General features: G+C 46.6%; 2 long non-coding RNA genes across 3 annotated transcripts; both read left to right on the top strand.

Annotated features, from left to right (window-relative positions):
• Positions 1 to 267: 267 nt before the first annotated feature.
• Positions 268 to 8871, top strand: LOC120095620 (uncharacterized). The gene is made up of 3 exons (XR_005491226.2): positions 268 to 1373; positions 2259 to 3741; positions 5969 to 8871. It is a non-coding gene; the product is annotated as an uncharacterized LOC120095620 (long non-coding RNA).
• A 39-nt stretch (positions 8872 to 8910) lies between these two features.
• LOC120095621 (uncharacterized) lies at positions 8911 to 11501 on the top strand. Of its 2 annotated transcripts, XR_005491228.2 has the most exons (4): positions 8911 to 9360; positions 9457 to 9561; positions 10719 to 10762; positions 10935 to 11501. It is a non-coding gene; the product is annotated as an uncharacterized LOC120095621 (long non-coding RNA). The 2 variants fall into 2 exon arrangements; XR_005491227.2 differs by having other exon boundaries at positions 8911 to 9561.
• The last annotated feature ends 6836 nt before the right edge of the window (positions 11502 to 18337 follow it).

The following is an 18337-nucleotide window of genomic DNA, read 5'->3' as shown; positions in this document are numbered from 1 at the left end:
CACATCCGGATCCCAGTATTATTAAGTGGGTACAGACTGTGAGATTAGGGAGGGGACCGTAAGAGAGAACCAAAGGTGCTGAGAAGGGGAGGGGGGAGTCCCATGAGACAAGAAACTGGAAATTAGATACTCGGGGTGGGAGGGCTCAAGGGAAGGAAGGAGGGAGGAGGAAAAGAGAAAAATAATAAAACTAATTGTCATTTTAAAATACCATAATTAGGGGAGGGGGGAGGGGGATGTTTGCCCGGAAATCGGGAAAGGGAATAACACTTGAAATGTATATAAGAAATACTCAAGTTAATAAAAAAAAAGAAAGAAAGAAAAAAAAATACCATAATTAAACCTAACTCTTTGTAAGCTACCAAACATACTTTTAATTAAAAAACAAAACAAAACAAAAAACAAAAAAACACGTATAAGCCTTGTTAAAAAAAAAAAGTATGGGTAAGTAATGCATTGGTTGGTTGCAGGATGGTGCTGAGGTAAGGAAAGGGTGGCTCTTCCTATGATCATGCTGGCCCCCTGTTCCTCCTCCTGACACTTCCCAATAGTAGCCAGGCCACCAGACACCCATTGTCCCAGCGCTGTGCAATGTTGATAAGTCTCTTCTGGTGTTTGAATACTTAAGGGACAAAGTAGAGACCAAGAGGCTTCTGAGATGACAGATTTAAGGGTTACCCAGCCTTCCTAGGGCAATGAAGCAGAAGACCCAGGGATACAGGGCTCTGCACCCCATCTCAGGCCAGTTGCAAGGCAGAGATCCTTGGGCTCTCCGACGGCAGGGGCTTCACCGGTCTCTCTGCCTGGGGTTATAATTTGTCTCTAAAATGTCTTCCACTGGGTCAGGCTTTGGGCTGTCTGTCCCTATCCTAGCTTAATAGGTGTTATTTTGGAATTTGTGGAGCCTTGAGGAAGTGGGCTCTGATTGGTGGAAGTAGATCCCTAGGGTGGGTTTTAAAGAGTTCCAGAGAGTTCTCTGCATTCTGATTGGCTGTGGTATGAATGAGTTTCCACCTCATAATATACTCCTTGACTTCTCCACTGTAGACTCTCCTCACTAGTTTCTGTTGGGTATTTGGTCACAGCAGAACTCTGGTAAACACCTCAGGAAAAGGCCTAGATCCCAGAAGAAGAGAGAGAGACAGGCACCAGGGGAAGCAGCCTTGACCCTTCACACACACACTTGGGGACAGATGCAGTTGCCAGGCTCTTGTGGACCAAGTATAGTGCCAGGAACACATGGGATGAGCTGATACTCAAGCTCCTCCAACAGGGGACTGACTCTTGGTGATCTCTGTGGATGGACACCATTGAGCATCCGGGAGACCTCAATGGACCACACAGAGGTTTTCGCATTTCAAGATCCCTGGAAGGTATATATACACCCAGGAAAGGCATGGGACCTGGAAGATGTCATGGGAAAGGGCGGCTCAAAGTAGGAGTCAAACCATCTAGAAAAGACTCCCAGCTGAATCCCTGGCATGTGTAAATGAACACATTCCTAGGAAAGGTGTAAAAATCTCAGGGATGGTAGAGATTCTGCCCAGCACAGGAGCAGCCAGAAGTGAAAACGTACCATCTGTACGTGCTCATAGCCAACTGTCTTTAAAGGGTGCAGAGCAGGAGAGAAGGAGGAGGAGGAGAGGAGGGGAGGGAAAGGAGGCAGGAGTGTGCCTATGTCTTCTCTCCCCACACAGTATTATAAATACCTGATATAGACACAGCTCACACAAGAGAAAACCAATGCTTGTCACTGACACCAGACCTGAGGTCCCCAACCCACTCAGTCTTTCAGAGGGAGAGTTGAGCGTACCACATCCCAGAAGGATGGCTTACCGGGCTGCTATATCTCTAAGCGACATCGTTTTCCACTCGGAGATGCTGTCCACCCACATGGTGGGTGAGGTCATGAGATGAGGGATGAGCTCATGAGATGAGGTGGTCTTTTCCTGTCCTCCCTTTGTACGTATCTTCTTGTGACTTCTACTTGGCTCTCAGCTTTGTCTCGAGAGTCATGCTTCAGCTGGGGTCAGTGACACATGAGGCTATCTCAGTCTCTGAATATATGAAGCCACACCAGCCGTGGCTCTTCCATTATTAGCACGTCAATCACAGCAGGGACCAGACTAGTGGGATGTCAGACCCACTGTTCCAGACTCAGTAACACCTACTGGCTTCCACTGTATTTTCATAAATGTGACCACCATTTTAGATCCCTTTTCTCCTTTAACACAAGAATTACTAACTCTCCTTCACAGATGAGTTGTTGCATGAAGAATAACAGCCTCCAAAGACATCCGTGCTCTGATTCCCTCCGCCTGCAGTCATTGCCCTCTCTACCACGTTTCTTGTTGATGTGGTTTTAGTTAAAGATCCTGAGATGAAGGTGTTCTAGAAGACCATGTGGGATCTAGATACAGCCACATTTTTTATAAGAAGGAAGCAGGCATGGTGGTGAAATTCAAAGTACTGAGGCAGGAGGATTTCTTGGGCCCAGGAGCTTGAGACCTGTTTGGGGAAAGCAGCAGGACCACATATTGAAATTAAGCACAACACAGGATAGTTTAGAGGAAAGAAGGCAATGGAGCAAGATGCTGGACCACTGGCCTTGGCCATTGAAGAAGAGACCATCAGCTAAGAAACATAGCATCAGTCACTGCAGAGATGCTCTTCCAGACCACCTGCGTTCAGTGCCCAGCACCCACATCTGGTGGCTCACAGCACCTGTAACTACAGTCCCAGGGGATCTGATACCCTGCTCTGACTTCTACAGGCACGCTCTCGTACACACACACACACACACACACACACACACACACACACACACAAAGTAAGTAATTTTAATTACTATAAAATGCATCGTTGGATAGAAGGCAAGGGAGTGTTCTCCTTAGGACCTTCAGAGAGACTACAGCTCGGGGAATACTTGATTTTTGAATCAATGAAATTGATTTGAACTTATGACCTCCAGAATGAAGGAAGGAGGAGGATAGATGTGTGCTGCCTTAAGTCAACAAGTTTGTGGGAGTATATCAGCACAGAACAGTAAACTAATAAAACGAGCAAACAGAGACATTTCATGACTTGCTTCAAGTCACCCAGCAGGTAAGTGTAGCCAAAGTGCCCCCCCAACCATGTGACCCTAAGCCTGTTTTCTTTTATAGATGATGCTGCTTCCAAGTCTCCAGCAATGTTGGGTATAACCAAGGGGAAACACATTGTGTGTGTATGTGTGTGTGTGTGTGTGTGTGTGTGTGTGTGTGTATGTGTGTGTGTGTATATGTGTGTGTGAGTGTGTGTGTGTATGTGTGTGTGAGTGTGTGTGTGTGTGTGTGTGTGTATGAGACGTATGTACAGGAGCATGTGTGCAGGTATGCGTAGGCCAGAGAACAACATCAGGTGTCTTTCTTTTCCTGATGGTTCTCCATCTTAAGTTTTGAGACTGTCTCTCACCGAGCGGGCGCTCCAGTGAGCTCCAGGGATGCCTTTCTCCGCCTCTTCCGCCTCCTCAGTGCTGGGGTTACCTGCACTTCACCACACTGCCCTGTGCAGCTTCTGCAGAGGGGCTGGGGACCTGAAATTAAGTCTTCAAGTTTACACAGAAGGCACGTTCCTACCTGAACCATCTCTCCAGCCCACCGGCGCTTTCTTCTATATGAAAACCCCACTCTGCCCTGCCCTCTTGGCTAGAGAACGTTGATGTCACCTGCATGTCTACACGTCTGGTTGGTAACTACTAAGGTAGGTATGATGACTTCACACTACTGGGAGCTCACAATACATCTCACAACGTCGGTTGACAAGGGAAAAATAAGGCCATAGTACAGCATTGTTTCATTTAGCAGTCCCCGGGAAATGAGAGCTGGAATGTTCTCCATGTATTCCTCATCCTCCCAAGGCTCTGCCCCCACATTCTGAAGCCCTCTTATCAGCTCTCATGAAAACAACAGTGGGAAAGGGGCGTTTTTCTGAGCCCTCAGTCCCACTTCCAGCTCCCTAGGTCTGCTGGCTTCCTACTTCAAGTCTCTCCACCTGGGCTTAAAAGCCACCAGCATTTGCATTGTCACCAACAATGTCTTTGTCTGGGCCCTCTGTCTGCTGCTCTCATAGGGGTAGCACGTGGCCCTCATCCATTGTGGCGTTAAGGTGGCTGTCCCCCCAGCAGCCAGGCCTGTCCAGCACTGCTGCATTGCTCAGCTCACCAAGTGATGAGATGAACTTGTGCTAGCTTGGCTCAGGACTCACATCTTGCCTTTGTGCCTGGTAAGTCCCCTCAGATGCTCACACACAGGACAAAAAAGCAGACGTTTAAGTCACATGGCAGAGAAAAGCTATAAACTCCAGTAGCCTGAACAGGGCAGGAGGAGATGCAGTGGAGGGAACCTACTTGTTTTGTCAGTGACTACTGATTTGTTTATAAAAAGATAAAGGGGGGGGGGATATGTCCCATGGTGGTGTGGTGAGTATGGGGCAAGGAGGTGTCTCGGCGGGTTCATGTTGAGGCATCACTAGCCCCTGAAGGATCAGCCACACGACAGTATAGAATAGAATAGAGTTTATTCAAGACATGGGGCGGGGAGTTAAGAGGGTACTAGGGGCAGAGAAAGAGAGACAAAGACAGAACAGAAGTAGAGGAGTAGAGGCCAGCCATGAGCACATAGAGAGACAGGGAGGAAGGGAATGGAGAGAGAAGGGTGGAAAGGAGGAAGAGGGTAAGAGCAAGAGAGAGCTAGAGAGAGCTAGAGAGTCAGGAGAGGGCAAGCAGCCCCTTTTATAGTGAGTCAGGCACACCTGGCTGTTGTCAGGTAACTGTGAGGCAGAGCTTAGAATGCTAACAACTCTGGCTAGGGAAGAAGCCCCCCCCCCCAGTCCCAGATGGGACCACTTGTCCTACACATCCCTGATCTCTTCCCACCCATCACCAGGACAGCATCAGACACCCTCATTTTGAGCTACCTCTTCGCTCTTGCCTTTGCTTCCAACTTCCACTGGGAAACTGACTGATCTAAGGAGCTGAAATGTAATACACTAAATACGGCTACACACCAAGGCCCTTGGGTATGCTGCGAATAATCCGCTGGACCAATGACGGGTCATTTAAGATACCATCATTCTTCTGTTAAGCTCTTTTATTAGGAGCTGAAGTCAGGTCCTCTGCAAAAGCAGTACACACCCTCAGTCACTGAGCCATCCCTCTGGCCCCTGTTCTGCTAAGAAGGACTCAGAAGAAACTGCAGAGTGATTGTCTCTGGGTTCTGTGGAGCTGAGAGTACCTGGCTGTCTCCGCCTTAGAGAGTTCCCCGCTCCAGCTGGGAAGGCAAACCTAAGTGTGGAGGTTGGGATACAAAGTAAGCTGTAGATGGTAGGGGGTTGAAGCTAACTTAGAGACTGCCGGCTGCACTGCGCAGCCACCACTGCAACAAAAATAACAAGAAAGGAACTGCAGGAAGTGTGCCTGGGGGAAAAGAATTGCACGGTGACCACACACAATAGTGACCAAGTCCGTTCCCCCATGTCCCAATGAAGCATGCATTCATTTTTACTGTGCAAGGTTGAAGCTGTAACCGCTGGGCGTACCGAACGTTTCCTGTAGATTAATACAGAGTTGGAAGGGGTTGATAGCATCAGCAGAGATTCGGGCTTTTAATCCAAGCCAGTCATTCATTAGCCCTCAGGAAGTTCTTAGCGCCAAAGCCATTATGATTATTACACGCTGGACCCCAAGCCCCAAATGGGTGTATGGCTGCTTTTCTCTCCGGGAGGCTCAAGTATGAGTCAGGCAGGGGGCCTGAATCATTTCTTAAATTACCTTCTGCCTCCTGGGGACTTTGCCTGTGGACAATGGGCCTGCTGCTCCACAAGCCTGGCAAATGACCCCTCTGAGAGGTAACAATCACTTTTGCTTTTTCTGGGAAGTCCTGACTGGCTCCAGACGTTACCCTCAAATTTCTGCTCTTCTGTCCTGCAGAGGCACAAGCTGTGCACCCCTAATCCGAAAACCGGAGACACTCAAAAACTCAGAATTTCTACTTCGCTGTTTCAAATTATTAATGAAAACGCTGTATAAAATTTCCTTCAGGTACATGTGAAACATACATTATTTTGTATCTAGACCTGGGCCCCATCTCCCAAGTTTCCTTTTAGTATATGCAAATATTCCAAACTAGGAAAAAGTCCAAAATCATAGATACTTTATATTCCCAGTGTGAACATCTTACTGGATGCATAGCTGGCTGGCTGAGGACTACATTCCCCAGACTGCTCTGCAGTAGGTGGTCCCATCAACAGGAATAATTACAAGAAGTGATGAGAAGGACATAATTTTGCCCTAAGAGAAATGATGGTGTGATCACCCTTCACCCTGAAGTCCCATACAAACCTTCTACCGCTGACAGACGACAGTGAATGGTCAGGCTCGTCAGGCACAGCGGGGGAAGGTAGCATTGCAGATGGCCATGAATGGCTACCCAATACTTGGAAAATCAGCGTCCTCGTATGCAACACACACAGCACCGTATGCACCACAGGAAGCTGTTTAAAACACCCTCTCCTTCCTAAGGAGAGAAACAACCACTCCATCGCGTGTGTGTGTGTGTGTGTGTGTGTGTGTGTGTGTGTGTGTACATATGTGTATGTGTGTGTATACACACACATGCCAATATTCAATATTGGCAGTTTTATAGGTTCTAAGGTTTCCGGGTACTCTCTCCTGTCACCTTCAAATAAACCAGACATCATCTATGTGTGTCCATACAGTGTTGTGCAAATCTCATGACTAAGGTCTGGTCCTCTTCTGCAGGATGCAGCAACCTGTGGTTTACTCAACAGCAGCCCCACCCCCCATGCCCAAGATGACATCTATGCACACCTGAGAGCTTCTAGATTGTGTCCCGTGAGAACACATCTTTACCTGACAGAACCCATCCCCTGATAACTGTCTTCTTTCTTATACAAGATATTATTCAGAATTGGATTTGCCTAATATTCCATAGATTTCTAGAATCTGTGGCCACGAGTTGAACCATGTTCCATTTCTGTGCCGGGTTCTGGCCTGATGTGTAGACAGACCTAAATGAGCTAGTTGTCTTCAAAGCTATGTAGTTCCAGCCGGACTTGGGGTTCATCCCGGGCCTCCTGAGCTCTGTAGGTCCTTTGTGAAGAGTGATTCTCATTTCTGCTCCGTTAAAATTCAGCCTGGAAGAGTTACACATGGATAGGTCTACAGGGTGTGCTGACCCATAACAGTGTTGCCAGTCCCAAGAAGGAAAAAACAGGAGAGAAGGGAAAGGTGGGAGGGGCTGCCTGTCAGCAGGAGCAGCCCTTAAATCTTGAACAGGACAATCCTGAAGGGGGAAAGAGAGCACGCACAGGCGCTGCCCCTCCCTGGGCTGTGGAAGGGATGGGGAGTTTGTAGTCAGCCTAGGCTGTATAGCAAGGCCCTGACTAAAAACTAATCAAATAAAGCCATCCTGATTTCTATAAATATCACAGATGTTTGATGAGCCTCAACAACCATTTTGAATCTTATGCCCATAAGTCTCTTACCCAGACCACAGCCCACCATGCTACTCAGGCTCAAATGGACAACATGCTCCTGGTGCATGCTACCCAAGCTTTATATGCACAGCCTGCTACATAGGCTCACACGGACAGTACAGACACTGCTCCCAACTCAGGGATCACCAACTGACCAACTGGCAGAAGCTGAAATGGGGTACAGCTTAACCTTAGCCTCCAGAAGACCCCAACCTCAGCAGGAAACAAGCAGAACTGAAGTCAACGGCCATTAGTCCTGGGCTCATCCCCTCTAACCCTTGTCCCACGAAGTCATATCTTTTTTATGTATATAAGCAAAAAGGCTTGAATGCTAGATCGCAGATGTCACTCCTGTACAAAAGACCAGCCATGTTCGTATCCCATCCAGTGCCTTCATTAATCTGCCAAGCCCTTCCCCTTTGAGCTTAGACATTGCTCTCTCTAACGTCCACACACATAAGGCATTTCCTTTGCTCTGTGAGTTGAAGTTGCTTGGCTCTCTTATCCAGCATCACTAGAGAAAATTATAAGCAGTGACTTATTGAATGCGTGAGCCACACACTTCTTCCAGTCAGTTGGACGGCCAAAGGCCATTTATCTTACATCTGCTTCACTGTCATCATCCATTCTGTGAGTTACTTATCAAGTGTCCACGGTGTACCTGGCAGTAAAGATCAGCTACCTGGAGATACAGTAACTGCAAAGGGGGAGGCTTGTTCAAAAGTCACTGGCAATGGAGGATGCTGATGGTAAAGCATGCAGCAGCAGTGGCCTAGGAGTCAAGGAAACAATAGTAAAGTAAACGCTCATACCACATTCATACCGTTAGAGTTCAACAAGAAGAGACAGGTGATAAGGAGTATCCAGTTCTGCTTCCAGGACCCCCTTTGGTACCCAAACCTACAGATGCTCAAGTTCCCTGGATAGAGTGACATGCTGTTTGCACATAACTCGCCCACTTCTGCTTGTTCAGACTAGGTGGTTTGTACGTAGCCCACTTGTGCTTGTTATAATGTGTCTAGGTTTCTTCTGGTGCCTCTCGGAATCTAAACCTGTGCAAAGAGCTGTGCTATCCAACAGGGAATCACCCAGAAATACAAATCCGTGCATATTCTGTCCAGATATGTAATTCCCCCAAATGTTTCCAAATCATGGTTGACCAGATCTGCAGCATTGGAACCTATGGGCACAGGACCAAGCATAGGGTGTTACTTTTTAATTTATATAAGAAACACACACACACACACACACACACACACACACACACACACGTAAATCAGAGAAAAACTACAAAATGTTGAGTGATGGTACAGTGGGGCAGTGATACAGAGATGGAGGGGGAGGGTGGGGTTATTTGTATTTTAATTAGGATGATGGGGGAAACTTCACTGACAACTTGGAAGAGACAGGCAAAAGCTGAGCAGCTGTCTGAGAGAGTCACTGGGCTGGAACAGTGTTTGTAGTAACCAGGAGGATCTGAGTGTGTAGAGTCTGAGAACAGAGAGCATGCTGGGTAATCCTGTTACATACCAGGCTATTATGGCTAACGCAGGCCCTGTGACTTCTGCTCCTTCTTGTCCCTTATGTTTCATAGAGCTCATTCCCAACCACCCAGGCGCCTACCACTCTCAACATTAAACCTCCCCAGTGCCCTTAGGGCCCTGGCCACAGTTTGTAATGAAGAATTTGTTTGCAGAGCAAGATGTTGGTTTGCTTTCCAGCCCTGTCCTGGTCTCTGGGCAATCTGACAGCAAAGGGCACATACATCTGACTGCTCTGTGCTGCACTTCCTGAGCACTTAGCAAAGGAACGCCTAACATCCTGGTAATCCTTTACACCAATTCCGAATACCTGAATTTTCCTACTTACTGAAGGTTACTTATAATCCCCAAATCAATATCAGGGTGCTTTCTCTGTCAGATATGGACATGCGTATGCCCGGGAGGATAAAAGAATCACCAACGAACACTTTTGCAGTTGAGGTCAACAGAGAAATACTCTCTTATCTGTGTACCTGTGTGGCATGTAAGTATGTGTGGATGTGTACATGTGTTGCTGTGAATGGAACCAAATTCCAAGTACATATTAAGGAAGCCCTCTATCTCTAAGCCATACCCTGGGCCAACGTTTTACTTTTCTGTTGGTGATTTCAGTGCTGAAGGGCTATCTGTATCATGAGCTTCTCAATCCTGGAAAAATATGCTTAGGAAGAAAATGCCGGTTAATGTTGTTAGCTGTGAGGTTAATGTTAATGAATAGAAAATACAAAGTAAATAGGAAACACAAAAACAAAATCATATTAAGACAAGCTCTTGAGTAACCCAGGCTGGGCTTGATCTACTGAACCAGTCATCTGGGATGACAGATGTATCATATCTGGGCAAGACTATTAGTCCTTGCAGGGATGGATTAATGTTCTCTGGAATGAGCTGTTATAAAGTGGCCAGCCCCGCTATCCCCTTTATCTGTGTTCACTACTGCACACACCCCCACTGTGTGGCATCATGCACATGTTACACTGCCTCACCAGATGCTAACAGTTGCAGCCACCTGGTTTGACTTTCCCTGTGAGCACCTTTATGAATTCCCCAGCCTCAAGTACTTAGTCATGGCAGTAGGAAGCGGTCTGAGACTCTAAGACAAGGCTGTCAGTTCTGCAGCCCCTTTACTCAGAGCACCAGCCCAGAGGGCAGTAGCTTGCCTTTAATGGGGGGGGGGGGGCATCTTCTACTAATGAACAGTAAGACGGTGCTGACAACAACCATCTCCAGCGATTGTGGTTTAAAACCCAGAATAAGAACGTGTCCTTCAAGTAAGGCATCCTGTCACTTCCTGTTTGACAGCTCAGTCTCAGCTGGGAATTAGATGTAGCTCTCCCTGAGCAGCTCAGTGCAGTGGTAGTGAATTATAAGAGATGTCAGAGGCCGACCAAAACTTCCTGAGCTCCTGGGGCGCATCCCTCAACCTGACCAGGCCACAGCTCAAATGCCTAGTCTTAAACACCAACGAAGTCCTACTACAGTTCGCCCAAGGTTTCTGCCAGCCTTGGTGGCTACTCCAGGAGAGACCTCAGTCCACTGAAGAACTGGGTATCAAGAGATAATCTTAAGGCAGACAAGTTCCTCCCCCACCCCCAACTCTCTGCTTCCTTTGTGGAAATGAAATGTAACCTTTGCTTCCAGATTCCCTTGCCTTCCGCCATGATGAATTCTGTCCCACTGGAACTGTAAGTCAAAATCTAATTGAAACAAGAACCTTATTTTCATAAAACAAAGAAAGGGAGGGAAGGAGGGAAGGAGGGAAGGAGGGACAGAGGGACGGAGAGCAACAGATCTCATAATGGACCAGGGAGAAAGGCCAGGAAGTCTGAAGAACTTGTAACCCAGTCTTCTTTCCAGAACCACCAGTGTAGACTCTGCTTTACCGGTGCGGAAGATGCCTTGCTTCTCCTCTGGGGAAATGAAAGCTTAAATACCCATGATGGCTGGGCTTGGCTGTTAACTTGACACACCTGAGAAGAGGAGAGACTTCACCCAGGAGCTGCAGCTGTCTTTGAGCCCCTGCGCTCCTACAAATAGGCCCAATAAACCCACTGGTTCACATGCCGCACTCTCTTTTTGAGTCTGCTAGGGCCCTATCTGTGGTGAACAGATAGGCGTTTGTGTCTTCCCAAGAAAGTCACACAATGCAGTAACTTGTAGAAACGCCAGAAATGGATTGGGAAGGAGAAAAGATTTGGGTCTCTGTGACTGCTGCCTATTGACAGTAAATAAAAGGCACAGGCAGACCTTGACCTGATGGAGACCCACCCCCAAAACAAGGATTTCTAGAGCACAATCACCACATTGAAAAGCCCTGTAAAGAGCGGCCTCCAACCATAACCATGGGGCCCTCTCACCTCTAGAGATCAATGTCCTCCTGTCCACTCATCCCTACATAAACAATAACTCCACCACCAGGAGACCACAGCAACAAAGAGGAAGGGAAAGGGGAGAGGGAGGGAGAGGGAGGGAGTGGGAGGGAGGCGGGGAGGGAAAGGGATGGAGGGAGGGAGGAAGGAGAGAGGGGGGGGAGAACAAGGCGTAAATAAGATGTTGTGTGGGCAGACAGGAAAAATGATTAAACGGCAGAAAACGCGAGAATGCTTTGGCACAATGACTTTTAAATCGCACCTACACACGGCTAATATGAAGTACGTTCACAAATGGGTCTGTATCTGCAACGACGTCACACATTCTGTCTTGCAACTAGAAACAATATTTGCACTCCACACGCTGCACTGAGGCATTTTATACACACGATCACCTGGCACAGCTCCTGTGCCCAAGATGCAAATTAACATTTTCACAGAGGGTGGGGAGGCTGAGGGAGGGAGTGGGGGCAGGGGACCAATGTGCTCTGCTGGCCACGCTGACATTACTGGGCTTGATGGATGCTGCCAGCGCTGTTGCTTAGCAACACAAGACCCTTCCAGAAAACCCAGCAGCCTCGCTAGTGCGCAGTGGCAGACAGGGCTGGTTCAACATGGTACTGGGCAAAGAAAGATAATAACGTGGGGTGGGTGTTATTTTTTTCCCCGTTTTTGATAATCATTCTAGCTGATTTCCTGAGTAGATCAACATTTCTAAGAGCAGCCGGAGTCCTACAAAATGAGAGCTGGAAAAATCCCAGGCTTTTTGAATTACCTCCCACTCTGCTCCAGAGAGTAGTGGAATTTTACTGGCTGGTCTCATGATGGTCCCCCCACCGCTGGCCCTCACCGCTAGTCTCAGAGTGACTCACCAGCATACCTTCAGAGCTGTTTGTCAGCCTTGTCATGAGTCACGGTTTTTTCAGCTTTTTTCCCCCCTCAAACTGAAACACTTGACATTTTAGAATGGGCTTGGGGAAGGTTCTTTAAAAAATAAAAAATAAAAAAAAAAAAGTAAGCCACTCTCAGGCGTTTTGTGCCAGTGTGGGGGTACGTGGGAAGGGGTGAGTAATGACTGCATGAGCAGGTAAACAGGGGCTCTGCACACTGACAGACACGTGACCAGTCAGCAGCGCGAAGGCAGCGGACCGCGGCTGGGGGTGAGGGACAGACACTCCCCAAGGCTGCATCTTCGCAGGACACAGGTTGGCCAGCATCCATCCACTTCCACCCATCCCATCCGAGTGACAGAATGCTCCCCTCAGCTCCCAACGGAGAAATCAGCTTCCTTCTATGCAACATAACAGAACCACATACAGCTCTATGAAAAAAAAAAAAATCCTGCAGGGAAAAATGAAGGAACAAAGGAAAGTAGAATCTAAGATCGCTAACGGAGAATCAGAATTGCTACAGAGAGATTGGGTCGCATTGGACAGAGATGGGCTGGTCCCTGGGCTTGGATTCTAATCCTAACATTAAGTAGGAGAAGGCAAGAAACTTCTGCCCACTTGTCTCATTCTGCACATTAGCAAGCTGTCTGTCTCAATCCACCACTGAGAGCTCCTCAGACTCAGGCACCTTTTAGCTCCCTCTGGGGCGCTGAACCACATCAGACACTCATCAGCCCAATGCATGCTGCATGTTTGAAAGGAGACACAGTTACAAGGAAGAATTAACTAAATCCAATTAACCTCTCAGAACCCCTATTAGTTCCTGTATTTAACAGGATGAATTCAGTATACCCCATCAGCACGCAGAAAAATAATGAAATCTAGGAATCAATGCGACTGAATGCATTTTAAAGCATTTTGCAGTGTTTTAAAAAAAAAGTTATTGGAAAAGAAAAAGGAATAATTATCAGAAATGCAGCAAAAGCCAGAGACCAGGCTAACTCCATACCTGCTGGAGAGTCAGGAAGAGGCTCACGACACGAGTCTCCTTATCAAGTTTGGAGTAAGAATCCAAAGTCCACATCATTTGCATCTTTGGACCATGACATTGAAGATCCATGTTAAAAGTGAAAGTACTTTCATGCCACAGCAACTTAGCAATTTTAATACCTCACACGCATGCTTTAATTAAATGAATTAAATCCAATCCCTGAACATACAAGTCCTAGGGATAGATATGAGGCAGGTAACTATTTTTCTTTTTAATTACAGAAATATCCAAACATGTGTGAAGACGAAGGGGGAGTGTTTTAATAAACTTCTCTGTGTTTATCTACTTTTATTTCTTGTGGAGGTGATTAAAAAAAACCTTAATAAGAGAAGGATTTATTTAGCTCACAATTCCAGATTGCAGTCTACCACTGCGGTCAAGACGGGAACTTGAAGCAGCTGGGCACATCTGCAGTCAAGAGCAGGGAGTTCAGGGAGTCGGTGCCTGCATGGTAGTGCCCAGCTGGCTCTCTCTCTCCTTGCACAGTTCAGGATCCCTGCCTAGGGAATAGTGACACTCACAGTTGCCAGGGCTTCCCAGCTAAACTGAACGACCTTCAAAGACAGGTGCACAGGCCAGCCTCATCTAGACTCTCCCTCGTTGAGACAATTCTACTATATATCGAATTATCAACACTGACCACCACAGTGTTCATCAGCCTGCTCCTAGCATCGACCAGTCTTATTTCATCCACTCCCTGGTACCGCATTGTGTTATTTCAATTTTTATTAAAAATGTTATTTTTTTACTCAAGATTTATTTATTATGTTCTGCCAGCATATATGCCTGCACACCAGAAGAGGGCGCCAGATCTCATTACAGATGGTTGTGAGCCACCATATGGTTGCTGGGAATTCAACTCAAGACCTCTGGAAGAGCAGCCAGTGTTCTCAACCTCTGAGCCATCTCTCCAGCCTGACATTTTATTAAGAAAGGAAAACTACTCGAAAGAATGAGATTGTGCTGGAAAGGTGAGGGGAAACCGCGAGATTTGTGGCTCTTTATAGGTCATTTACATTACTAGGGGGCTAGAGAGATGGTTAAAGCTGTTAAGGGCCCTGGTTTGGTGCTCAGCACCCACAGGATGGCTCACAACCCTCTGTAACTCCAGCTCTGAAGGATCCAGTGTCCTCTTCTGACCTCCACAGGCACCAGACACAAAAGTGGTGCACAGACATTCGAGCAGGCAAAGCACACACACACATAAAATAAAAATAAATTAAATATATAAAAAGTGTTTCCCTATCAGTGCTTCGAAAACAGTTGTTTTGTTTTTGAGGATTTTATCTTTTCCAATTTAAACAGAAAACAAGCAAAACAACATCCCCCCCCAAAAAAAAAGTTTTAAAACCAAATTGTTAGTACCTGCTGCTCAGCCTGCCTAAAGCCATCAGATTAGGCTGTGTGTCTTTAAAATTAAAGGTCTTCTAAATTATATTAAAAGCCAAATATTTAAACATACAGACTTAAGATTAAGGTCGGTGTCTTAGGGTTTCCATTGCTGTCAAGAGACACTGAGACACCATGACCAAGACAACTCTTACAAAAGAAAAACACTTCATTGGGGCTGGCTCACAGTATCAGAGGTTCAGTCCATTATCATCATGGCAGGAAGCATGGCAGTGTGTAGGTAGACATGGTGCTGGAGGATCCAAGAGTTCCATATCTTGATCCACAGGCAGCAGCAGGAGACTGTCATGCTGCCCAGACTTGAGCATATATGAGACCTCAAGCCTACCTCACAGTGACACACCTACTCCAACAAGACCAAACCTACCCTATCAAGGCCACACCCACTCCAACAGGCCACACCCACTCCAATAAGACCACACCTACTCCAACAGGCCACACCCACTCCAAGGCTACACCTTCTAACAGTGCCACTCCCTGAGAGCCAAACACATGAGTCTATGGGGGCCAAACCTATTCAAACCACCACAGGTGGCTAAGTCTATTAAAAATAACAATCTAAATTAAGGCCCATGAAATCTTTGCTAGTTTTTAACTGTGTTTATATTTGACTATGAGTACATATATTGTGTGCATGCAGTTATGTCCTTGTATTGGTTACATGGCTTACACGTAAATGGTCAGATAATTGTAAGTGCTGTGAGTCCAAATTCCTTTTAATCCATAATGCAACTAAAACTTTAAAACAGAAAAACCTAAAAAGTCTACGTAAGTCTTAAGCAAAGATGTTATTTGGTTGATCATTGCCCCAACCTTAATTCTACACCTGATCTAAAGAAATCCCTATTGTCTCAATAAAAAGGTACCTAGAGTATAAAAAACAAACAAACAAAAAAGCAAGAGAGAGAGAGAGAGAGAGAGAGAGAGAGGATCTCTACTGCCTGAGAGAAAGTAACTCATGCTCAGGACTCAGTTGTTCTTCCTCTATGGCACAGCCACTCCTTCATGGAGAGTTCACCCCCATGAGGAATGTCCTCAAGGCTGTGCTAGTCCCAGAGTCTAAAGCCTGGAAGCATAGCTTAGCTCTGCGCTTTCAGCTCTCCTGAAGTAACCAGTAGGCTTACAGAACAAAGGCTTTATGTTTTATCAGGATAATTGCTTATAATTGTTTAAGTTATTATTTTTAAAGACTTATTTATTTATTATATATAAGTACACTGTAGCTGTCCTCAGATACACCAGAAGAGGGCGTCGGATCCCATTACAGATGGTTGTGAGCCACCATGTGGTTGCTGGGATTTGAACTCAGGACCTTTGGAAGAGCAGTCAGTGCTCTCAACAGCAGAGCCATCTCTCCAGCCCTGCTTATAGTTTCTGCCGAGCATATCAGGCTTCTAATTTAAATTTTGAGTCTTAAGGGTTTCCTTTAGAGACCTCTGCTGAGCTTTATCTACCTGTCGTATGACAGCTGAACTTTAAAGCATAGCCTGTTCTTTCACACTGTTGTCACTGGCATTCTGGGTGTCCAGTAACTGTCTCCAGACAGAGACAATGAGGATATGGGGCTGGGAGAGCAGTCAGTATTGTGCCCCATGACCCTAGCTCATCCAGGTCCCAAGGGATGATGGGACATTTCTCAAAGCTCTCTGTAGGTCCAGTGAGTCACCTGTCCTCTTGGTCAGAGAGGTCATGGAGACCTCAGATTACATTCTCCAAAGAGGAGGGTCAACACCGAGGTAGTGTCCTCAGTGCTTCCAAGGGATATCACATGGTCAGCCAAGCTTTGCACACCATCCCAGTTAAGGGCACAACTGACAGAGAGAGACTAGAGGAGACCAGAAGCTTTCCCCAAGTCTCCGTGAATAAGCCCAACTGGCCTTAGCAAAAACAACGAATGCTAAATTCTAACCATTCACGTGATCTCAAACGCACAGCACCGAGTACAGCCAGTTAGCAAAGCGACTGGCAATCATCAGATGCCTCCCCAATACTGGTTTTCATCCATTTGCGTCTTGCCAGGTTCCTAATCCATAGCCATTGGTGTGTTGTTTTAATTTAGATTGTTGTTTTGTTTTGTTTTGTTTTGTTTTAACAGTTCAAGGGTTCACATTACTGACTAGCTGCACAGACAGCCAAGGCTGTCCCGGGTCTCACCCTTGCTATGGCCATCAGTGGGCATCATCATGTCACCCTTGATTAAATGTATTTTTAATCTTATGAAAAGGTGTGTTTCTGGAATAAATGACAACTTTAAACCAGACCCGTTGTGATGCAGAGATTCCAGTCCCAAACTACCACAGAAAATCCAAAGCCTCCACTCAAACCAACAGGGAGTCTTGCGTCCTCAGTCTCTCAGGCGCATGCGCGGGAGTGGGAGTGGGCAGGCACAATGCAAACAGCATTAGGACTGACACCAGAACAACCAACCAGTGGACAGAAAGAATGACACCTCTTTCCTACCTGAGCTACATACAAAAATAGCCAGCTCCAGAAAAGCCCACGGAGGTAGGAGAGGTGGGCACTGTGTAAATGACCTAGAAAGAGCCACGAATCTCATGTTTTTGCCCTCAGCTCTCCAGAACAATCTCATTCTTTCAAGCAGTTTTCCCTTCTTAATAAAATGTCAGGCTGGAGAGATGGCTCTGAGGTTAAGAGCGCTGGCTGCTCTTCCAGAGGTCCCCAGCCCTAAAAACACACTCATACAAGCAGCACCAAATGAACTCTGCAAGTTGTATGTCTACATACATGCCTCTGTATATGTGTGTATAACCACAATATTTTTTTTAAAGTGAAGCCATGAATTTGAGAGGGAGCAGGTAGTTGGTGTGGTCATGGAAGGGTTAGAGGGAAGAGATGAGGGGGGATTAATAATTATTATTAACCTACCAGCCAAGCCTGCCCGAGAAGCAGGTAGCTAGCAAGAGCGGGTATAAGAGCGTCAGATATTCACTCTCCCTCCTTACCTCTGAATCCAATCCCCCAGTCTCATCCCCATCTCTGTAGCAGACTACATATTGTGGCCTCTCCTTACTCTACCTCATTCCCAGGTGACTAAGCAGATCCTGGTGGAACACCCTGCTTTCCTCCTTCCTATGGGCCCCTCCCCCCCCCCAGCTCCAGCCCATCCGATTCCTAAGTGTCACCTCCCAATACTTGGAAACACATTTTACCTGGAAACTCCAGTGGCCACACCTAGCAGGAACCCAGAAGAATTTCCTACCAGGCACCGCATAGCCACCACAACCTCCTAAGAACCAGAGAGGACAACAGAAACCAGGGAACAAAACACCCATCCAACAAAGTCAAGGCCAGATATAGGCACCTACAGTTACAGTCACTCCAAACCCAGATCCCTAGACACCAGCATAAACTCACAGTCAAAAGCAGTCAGGACAGTATGTCTCCTCTAGAGCCCAGCAACCCTACCACGGTAGGCCCTGATACACTGTAACATAGTTGAAGTACAAGACCTTAAAATAGCCTTTATGGATATAAAAGAGATCCTTAAAGAGGAAATTGATAAATCTCTTAAACTATTAA

Source organism: Rattus norvegicus, chromosome 11 (genome assembly GCF_036323735.1).
Source record: "Rattus norvegicus strain BN/NHsdMcwi chromosome 11, GRCr8, whole genome shotgun sequence".
Classification (NCBI taxonomy): Eukaryota; Metazoa; Chordata; class Mammalia; order Rodentia; family Muridae; genus Rattus; species Rattus norvegicus.
Note: the sequence above shows the minus strand (reverse complement) of the source record. Positions and strands in the feature narration are given on the sequence as shown.